A 9766-nucleotide genomic window follows, 5' to 3' on the forward strand; every position below is an offset into this window, starting at 1 on the left:
TTCTCAAGCCCCTCACAGCTAGCTCACCCCCTTCACATCTGACACCCTCCTCCGGTTCACCCTGTCACTTCTATCTCACCTCCACTGGCATACCCGGCCCTCTCCCCTACCCTGTGCATCCTACCCACATCTGACGTCCCCTCAGGCACACACCTGACTCACTCTTCACAGCTGGTTTATTCTCCTCAATCTAGCCACTGCCCCTCTTTTATAAAAGTATATTTTATTGATTATGTTATTACAGTTGTCCCAATTTTTCCCCTTTGCCCTCCTCTGCCTGGTACCCCCCTTCCCCCCAGAAAACCCCATCCTAGTTCATATTCATGCATCATACATATAAGTTCTTTTGCTTCTCCATTTCCCATACTATTCTTGACATCCCTCTATTTTGTACCAACCAATTATGCTTCTTAATTCATGTACCTCTTCCCACATTCTCCCCCTTCCCCCTCCTAGCTGATAACCCTCCAAATGATCTCCATATCTATGATTCTTTTCTTGTTCTGGTTGTTTGCTTACTTTGTCTTTTTAGATTCAGTGGTGATAGTTGTGAATTTTTAATGTTCATAGTTTTGATCTTCTTTTTCTTAAATAACTTCCTTTAATAGTTCATATAATAATAGCTTGGTGATGATGACCTCCTTCAGCTTTACTTTGTCTGGGAAGCACTTTATTTGCCCTTCCATTCTAAATGATAGCTTTGCTGGTTAAAGTGATCTTGGTTGTAGGTCCTTGCTTTTCATAACTTTGAATACTTCCTGCCAGTCCCTTCTTGCCTGCAAAGTTTCTTCTGAGAAATCAACTGACAGCCTTCTGGGAACTCCTTTGTAGGTAACTCTCTGGTTTTCTCTTGATGCTTTTAAGATTCTCTCTTTATCTTTAATCTTTGGCATTTTAATTATGATGTGTCTTAGTGTGGTCCTCTTTTAGTCTAGCTTGTTTGGAACTCTCTGTGCTTCCTGGACTTGTATGTCTACTTCCTTCACCAAATTTGGGAAGTTTTCTCCCATTATTTTTTCAAATATGTTTTCAATTTCTTGCTCTTTCTCTTCTTGTTCTGGCATCCCTGTGATTCAGATGTTGGCACGTTTGGAGATGTCCCAGAATCTTCTTACATTACTCGTTTTTGAATTCTTTTTCCTTCTTGCTGTCCTGGTTGAATGTTTATTTCTTCCTTATGTTACAAATCATTGATTTGAATCCCATCTACCTTCCCTTCCCTGTTGGTTCCCTGTAGACTTTTCTTTATTTTACTTAGTGTAACCTTCATTTCTTCCTTTATGTGATTGCCATACTCAATGAATTCTTTGAGCTTTTTGAACTCCGCTTCTGATAACTTGGCTATCTTCATTTTGCTTAGTTCTCTTTCTGGGGTTTTGTTCTGTTCTTTTGTTTGGACCATTATGTCTTTGTCTCCTCAATTTCACAGCCTCCCTGTGTTTGTTCCTGTGTATTAGGTAGAGCTGCTTTGACTCCCTGTAAAGGGCACCCATCTGGATGAATGTGGCTTCTTTAAATCCTTGACTATTGGACTTCCATACAGTTCGATCTTCTGATAGTTCTGGATGTCATTGGTTTTGAGATTTAGTTGTAATTTTTTTTGTGGTTGTGCAAAGAGGTGAAGCATGTCTACCTACGCCTCCATCTTGACCAGCACCACTGCCCCTCTTAAAGAACCCATCACATCACTACCCTCCTTACTAGATCCTTGCTCAGCTAACATGGAGCAGGAATCTTTCATTCTTCTTGGCCCTGGAGTCAGGCCACCACTGGATAGTGTTCCCAGATGGCCTGACTTCAGCCTCAGGGATGATGCACAGGCTGAGCACCACCCCCAGGCTCAGACTGCTCCTATATCCTCTGGAGGCCATATAGGGTAGGGGTTAGGAACAAGGGAAACTTTGGTGCAAAATGTGGGTTTGCTTCTCTGTATTGCCCCTTCCTAGGCCATGTTCCTCCTCTTAGAGTGGGGACAGTGCAAATCTCACAGAGTTGCCATCATGCTCTACCATCTGTCTCTTCCTGTTTTGCTATGCTCAGAATCCTTTCCCCATATTTCTGTATGATATGTTTTCCCCCGCTAAAGCATAAGGTCCAGGAGAGCAGGGGCCTTGCCTGTCAGATTCACGGCTATATCCTGGTTCCTGTAATAGTGTTAGGCACACGTAGACTGTCAGTTATGGATGGGATGGAGGGAAGCCTGGAGGTGTGTCAATGGACTCATGGCAACTGCCTTCCAATATCTTGGGTGCAGGGTGAGAGCCTGGCCTCTTTTGTGCAGCACCCAAGGACAAAACTGTGAACTACCCGGGAAGTTTGCTGTAAGACTTTTCCAACAATCAGAGTACCTTCCTCTTACAGGGGTTCCTGCACAGGCCCTGGGACCATGTGCCTGGGCTGCTGTTGAGATCATGCCGAGATGGATAGACAGGAAGTTCTGTGGCTCTGTGCTGAGGCTCTCCACTAAAAAGGAAGGAAGGCTCTCTGTCCCTCCCTCCTTGTCCTAGTCAGAAGGCTGCTTGCTGAGGGCAGAATCAGAGCTGAGGGAGCTGCTTCACCTTGGAGGCTTCTTCCTCTAGATCATGAGGGTATCTGAGGAATGGTCCCATTCTACCAGTGAGAACACACAGCCTTGAACTAGGGGTGGCAGGGATGAGGTGGGAAGATGCTGAATTAAAAGCCCTGGGCCCTAGTCTCTATCTACCTATGTGATGCAGACACTGTGCCCCTCCAACCCCACCCTACACGCCACCAGTCTCATCTACTTCCCTTAACAGAATGGCCTCAGTCCCACTGCCTTCATCAACTTCCCAGGCTCCATGCAAGAAGAAGAAAAAAAGTTGTGTAGTATTCTGAAAACTGTAAGGATGAAAGGGATTATTGTTAAAGCCCAGAACACTCAAACCCACTAGATAATTTCTCTCATGGTGTAGTGGGCAGAATAATGGCTCTCTAAAGATCTTCACATCCTCATCACGGGAAGCTATGGTTTTGTTACCTTACAGGGCAAAAAAAGGTCTTTGCAGATGTGATTAAGGATTCTGAGATGGGGAGATTATCCTGGATTATCTACATGGGCCCAACATAATCACAAGGGTCCTTCTGAGAGGGAAGCAGGAGGATCAAAGTCAGAGAAGAAGAGATGATAGAAGCTGAGGTCGGAGTGATATGGCCATGAGCCAGGAAATGCCGCAGGCTTTAGAAACTGGAAAACAGCTCTGCCGGCATCTTGATTTTAGCCATTTCAGACTTCCTGCCTCCAGAACTGTAAGATTACAAACTTGTGTTGTTTTAAGCCACGGAGATTGCGTTACTGTGCTATGGCAGCAATAAGAAATTAATATAGACAGGCATACAAACACTATTTCAGGTCTGATCCTCCATCTCTCTTTTTCAATATTCCTTCTCAGTTGATGAGATCTTTTGTCCTTACCAGGTTAGCTCAGTACTCCCATGTTATCATTAAGTAGATCACCGCTTATCTGTCTTGAGTTTGATTTTAGCAGAGCATGCCAAACTTGACACACCCAAGTTCAAGTCCCAGCTCAAAAATTTCCTAGCTGGGTGACCTCAGACTGAGTCACATAACCTCTCTGAGTCAGTCTCTTTTATGGAAAGATGGGGAGTTGTGAGAATTAAATATGATACCATTCAAAATCTCCTTTCACAGAAATTAAGGATGGTGTCTAGGGTTACCAGATAAAATACAGAATGACCAGTTAAATTTGAATTGCAGATAAAACAAATAATTTTTTAAAGTATTTTATATATTTATTTTTAGAGAGAGAGGAAGGGAGGGAGACAGAGAGGGAGAGAAACATTGTCGTGAGAGATTGGTTGCCACTTATTTGCCCCCAATGCGGGACCTGGCCCACAACCCAGGCCTGTGCCCTGACTGGGAATTGAAGCAGCACCCTTTTGGTTCACAGGCTGATGCTCAGTCCACTGAGCCACACCAGCCAGGGCTAAAACAAATTTTTTTAAAAAGTATAAATATGTTCCATGTGATATTTGGGACTTACAGCTTTATCTGAAATTCAAATGTACCTGGGTATCTACATTTTTATTTGCTATAATAAATCTAACAACCTTAGTTTTGTTCCAGATCACATAGCTTGTAGCAAAAAAGCTAAGCATCCACCTCAGATCTTTAAATCCCAAGGTCATGAGCATCCTGCTCCAGGCATGACCTTGAGTCGATAAGCTGAGTCCCATGGCAGCCCTGGACTCACAACCCAATTGAAGCTTCAAAAACAAATACAATTTGAGCTTCAGAAACCCACTTCATACCTTAAAAATATCTAAAGTGATCATGAAACTAAAACTTAAAAACAACACACAAACAAATGCTTATAGGTCACATATCTAAACATATACATGTGTGAAGTCTGTAAAATCAAAACTGAGTATGAAAATAAATGAAGAAACTACATGCAAAGAAATGCTTAAACATATATTAAATATGTGAATTCAATCTCTAAAAGCAATGTGCCTTTATTTATTTTTATATTGATTTTTAGAAAGACAGAGAAAACATCAATTTGTTCTTCCACTTATTTGTGCATTCATTGATTGATTCTTGAATGTGCTCTGACCAGGGATGGAACCCACAACCTTGTCATATCAGGACAACACTCCAGCTAACTGAGCGGTATACCCAGCCAGGGCCAGCAACGTGCCTTAAAATTTTTTTTTCTTCTACCTGATCCAGACCAACATACAAGTCCAGCGGAATTTAAACTAAGTGGCAACTAATTTTACTACGTGCTTATAATGCACCGAGTAGCCTTCTAAGCACTTGATGTGTACTGACTTTTAAAAAATTGAAATATAATTCATATAACATAAATTTATATAACATAACATTTACCATTTAATGTGTACAATTCAGTGTTTTTTTAAACTATATTCACAAGGTTGTACAACCATCACCACTATCTAGTTCTAGAACATTTCCATCACCTCAGAAATAAACCTTGTACTCATTAGTTGCCACTCCTCATTCCCCTCTTTCCCTTGTCCCTAGCAAATAATAATCTATTTCCTCTCTCTATGGATTTGCCTATGCTGAACATTTCATATGTGTGAAATCATCCAATATGTGGCCTTTCATGCCTGGTTTCTTTCATGTAGGAAAATGCTTTTAAGGTGCATCCATATAACAAGTATCAGAACTTCATCTCTTTTTATTGCTGAATAATATTTCACTGTATAACTATATCACATTTTATTTGTGCATTCATCAGTTGGATAGTTGGATTGTTTCCACTTGTGACTCTTATGAACAATGCTGATAGGAACATTTGTGTATATGTCTTTAATTCTCCTAGATATATACCTTAGAGCAGGGTTGCTGGGTCATATGGGAAGTCTATGTTTAACTCTGAGGAGCTGCCAGACTGTTCTCCACAGCAGCTGCACCATTTTGCATTTCCACCGGCGATGTATGAGGGTTCCCTTTTCTCCATGTCCTTGGCAACATCTCTCATTTTCCTTGAAAAGTAGCAGTATTCCAGCAGGTGTGGCTTTGATTTGCATTTTCTTCATGGTTGTAATGATGTTGAGCACTTTTTCATGTGCTTATTGTCTCTTTGTGGACCTTCTCTGGAGAAATGTCTCTTCACATCCTTTGCCCATTTAATTGGATTGTTCATCTTTTTTTGTTATGTTGCAGGCATTTTTAGTATAAGCTGGATGTGAAACGCTTATCAGGTGCAAGATTTGCAAACATTTTCTCCCACTTTCTTGATAGTGTCCTTTGATGCACAAGTTTTAAATTTTGATGAAATCCATTTTATATATTCTTATTTGGTTGTTTTAGTTATGTGTGCTAGCTTCGTGAACATTTACAACAAACCACAAGGTAGAGGATATCATTAGCATCCCCATTTTACAGATGAGGAAACCGAGGCATGGAAATGTCAAGTACTTTGCCTGCGGTTAAACAGCTAACTGGAGGCAGAGCTGGGTTCTGAACACAAGCACTCACACTCACAGCTCCTGTGCTCAATCTGGTGTGCAAATTGTCCCTGGACCTTCAGACCTTATTCAAGCAGGACTGCCTGTTTGACAGCTTTTACAACTCATTTTGTATTGTTCACAAATTAATCTGAAGGGTCAGTGTGGGGTCAGGACCTGGGGGGAGGGACATTTCCACAGCAACTTCCTCAGTGATCTAAAGCAGCACCCCTGAACTGAAGCTCTGCCCACTTTGTCCCCCATCGGTGCTGCCAAGACACTCAGAAAGGGGTTCTGGCCTCTCACTAGGATCTTACTCATTAGAAAAAACATCAGCAAAGCAAGTGAGGCCTGTGTAAGTTGTTCAGGTTCAAAGGTAAGGTTAAGCCCCAGGCTGAGTCAGGGACAACAGGAACGGAGGTAAGGAGGTATAAGGTCTAGGGAAGGATGAGAAGCAATGGGCAGCAGGAGAGACCTAATCCGGAGGTGTGGGCAAAGGAGAGGCACGTGCTGGGAGTGTGTCCCAGGTGTCAGGGGTCTGGGAGGTGGGTGGGGCTGGTTCCTCCCTGAATAGGTCTGCAGCCTGAGGAATGGGGCCGCTCCTGTCTGACCTGATGGGGGAGAGGAAGGAGTGCTGGTACGAGGCGTCCCCTACTGAGGGGGTCCTTCCTTTCATTGTGGATCCTGCTGTCTGGAGGCTGGCAGTCTGCCCTGTGGCACACACCCTCCCAGTTCCCTGGGAGGTGGCAAGTTCTACCACCAGGAGGGAATTTTTCCAGAAGCCCAGGGTTACCTACTGACAAGTTTCAGCATCCCAGGGAAACAACAGGTTTCTGTTTCGTCAGGCACCAGGACTTCCTGTTTGGGACCTGCCTTCTTTGGAGCTAGCATGCCCAGGGCACTGTAAATCACAATGAAAACGCTAGTAGTAATAACCACCACATCTGTCAAATGTGCATTTTCGTGCCAGGAACTGCGCTAGGCTCTTTCTATCCATCCATCCATCTATCCACCCACTCATCCATCATCACCAACCTTATAAAATAAACTTGAGAAAGGCACAGCCCCTGCTTTCATAGGAGAGAAAACGGAGGCTCATAGAGTGAGTGGCTTAACTAAGGTCACACAGCTAGTAAGTGACACTGGCCCCCTCTCAGGGGCACTGCTGTGGCATTGTTGTGGCAGCCCCACAGGCTATATCCTAAAAGCCCGACCACCATCTCACCTCACCCCACCCCCAAGGGAGCGGGATGATGGGGCTGCTGCTCAGGCTGGATGTGAAATGTGGGCCGTGACCCAGGAGGAAGAGGCAGGGCCCGCTGGCTCTGGCAGACACAGAGGCCCGGGCGGCCGCCCTCCTCTCACTGCTGTGAGTCCGATGTTGCCAGGAAAATCAGGAGAGGGCAGGGAGCTTATAGCAAAACGATTTATTTGGGGAGACTCTCCAAGGAGAGGGGAAACTAGCCAGATCGGGACCAATTTCCATCTGAAAGGGGTTCGGATACTGGTTTTTAAAGCAACAGACTGCACTAGGGGGAAGTGTATGTTGTATGAGTTTCTATTGGTTACTTTCCATATTTTAGTGAGTTGTTCCCTTATTGGCTAGGGGGTTTCACTTTGGGCACTGCAATCCCCCTCCTCTTCCAGGCCTTCGGATGAATACAGTCTCAAGGTTTTCCTTTTCCCAGCTAGTGGAGATGACACACACAGACTTTCAAGGGCTACCCCGTCCTGCACTATGTTGTTCAGAATGCCTGGCAGCCTTATAGCACCTGGCTCAGGATTACTGGGTCAGTGGGTGAGGCACGTCTTCCTTTGCTTCAGTGGTGAGGGTCCTGCCTTTGTTTTGGGGTTATTTTGTTCTTTTCCGTCCCTTCCTGTTTTTCTGTTCTGCATTGTTGATTCTGTTACCTATCACCTACTCCTCAGAGAGCCCAGCACAGGAAGAAATCTCAGACATGGCCTGGTCCAGAGGTTCTGAAACATGTCTGAGCTCACTGGAGAGCATTTACAAATGCAGATTCCTGGACACAGAGATTTAGATTCTGTAGATCTGAGGGGAGGTACCCAGGAATGTGCATATTATGGAGGCCCTGGTGGTTGGGAGGCAGAGCCAGGTTTGAGAACCTGAGTCTGGTCCAACCCCTTCACTCAACAGTCAAGAGAACTAGATCGTGGATGAGGGCAAGCGTCCTGCCTGCAGTTACGCAGGAAGGAACTGGCAGAGTGGGGATTAGAGCCAGGTGAACCTAGCTGCCACCCTTGGACTGCGTCTCCTGGGAGAAGAAAGCCAACTTGAAAGGTGACCGAATCTCTGGAGCCTGGAACTGATAAGAAAAGTCACAAGACAAAAGGTGGTTTCAAGATATAAGTATTTGAAATTTCTAAAAAATTCACTTCCAAAAAAGTAAAAGTCCATTAACGATGAGAAGTATAGCATAGTGGAGGCAATACTTAGAGCAAATAAGACAGCAAGTCAATATGCTTGTAACATTTATCTCATCTATCCATCTACCCATCCAGTTCATTCAAGTTAATCACGAAATCACCAAGGCTTTAATTGAGTAAATAAAGAGCTTAAATGTGTACACAATACAATTATTAGCAAACATATATTTAACGGAAACTGTGTAATCTGGTTGGTAAACTTGAAAATGTAAATTGAAAAAAGGTACCATTTATACATTAGACTTTTTCCAAACTATATTTTTATATACGTACATATGTGTACATTTATAGAAAAGGACTAGGAAGGATACACACAGTCTGATTGCCTCTTCATATCTATTCTCTCCCCTTTTAATGAACTGTCCCTTCTATTATGGGAGACTGGGGTGGGGGAAACCAGCAGCGTGCTCAGTTTAGAAACGATGCTTCCCAGCCTCCCTTATGGAAAAGGGTGGCCAATTAGAAGCAAGCTGATGTCATGGGGCAGGGAGACTTTAGAAGAAGCTCTTTAGATGAGGCTGATTCACTGGGAAAAACACACGGTTGCCCCTCCAGCCTTTCCCCTTCCTGTTGCCTGGAATGCAGCATGATGGTTGGAGCTCCAGGGACTGTATTAGCCCAAATGGAAACTGAGGATGGAGAGCATAAAGAGATGGAAGCCTGGGTTCTGTGTGACCAATGAGCGTGGGTCTATCGTGCTAGTTCTGAAATGCTTTGTCCAGACTTTTTCTATGTGGAACAAGAGTAAATGTATTTGTTTAAGCTCATAGTACTTGGATTTTGTCATATGCAGTTAAACCTAAACTTAACTGCTGCATCAAACGTCTGTGGAAGTGGAACTTTCAAACTTTGCTTTCTGTGCTGTGGTATTGCCTGCAGTATCATTACTTCTTACAATAAGAATGCATTGGGGTATTGTTTGTATAAGCATCTGTTTTGGAGCCCCAGATAGCTCAAGTTGAGTGTCAGCCCCCCACTTCCTAGCTACGTGACCTTGAGCAGTCAACTTCTCTGAGCCTGTTTCCTCAGCTGCAAAAATGGGCATGATAATAATCAAACTTACATCATTGGGTTGTCGTGGAGCTTAAATGAGCTAATGCAGATAACATTCCTCGTACGTGTCTGGCTTACAGCTATTATTGTTTGCACTACATTATGCTACCACCCCTGGCTGGTTTGGCTCAGTGGATTGAGCGTCGGCCTGCGAGCTAAGTGTCGCTGGTTCCATCTTCCAGTCAGGGCACATCAGAGAAGGAAAACTCTGACTCCAAAAAACCTCCGCTGCCTTGTGGCATACCTCTTCAGGGGAAAGGCTAAGGGAGTAAACCCCGACAGAAAATCCGGAGCCGGAGTCCCTAAG

This window comes from Furipterus horrens, unplaced genomic scaffold, assembly GCF_987537825.1.
Source record: "Furipterus horrens unplaced genomic scaffold, mFurHor1.1.pri manual_scaffold_11, whole genome shotgun sequence".
Lineage (NCBI taxonomy): Eukaryota > Metazoa > Chordata > Mammalia > Chiroptera > Furipteridae > Furipterus > Furipterus horrens.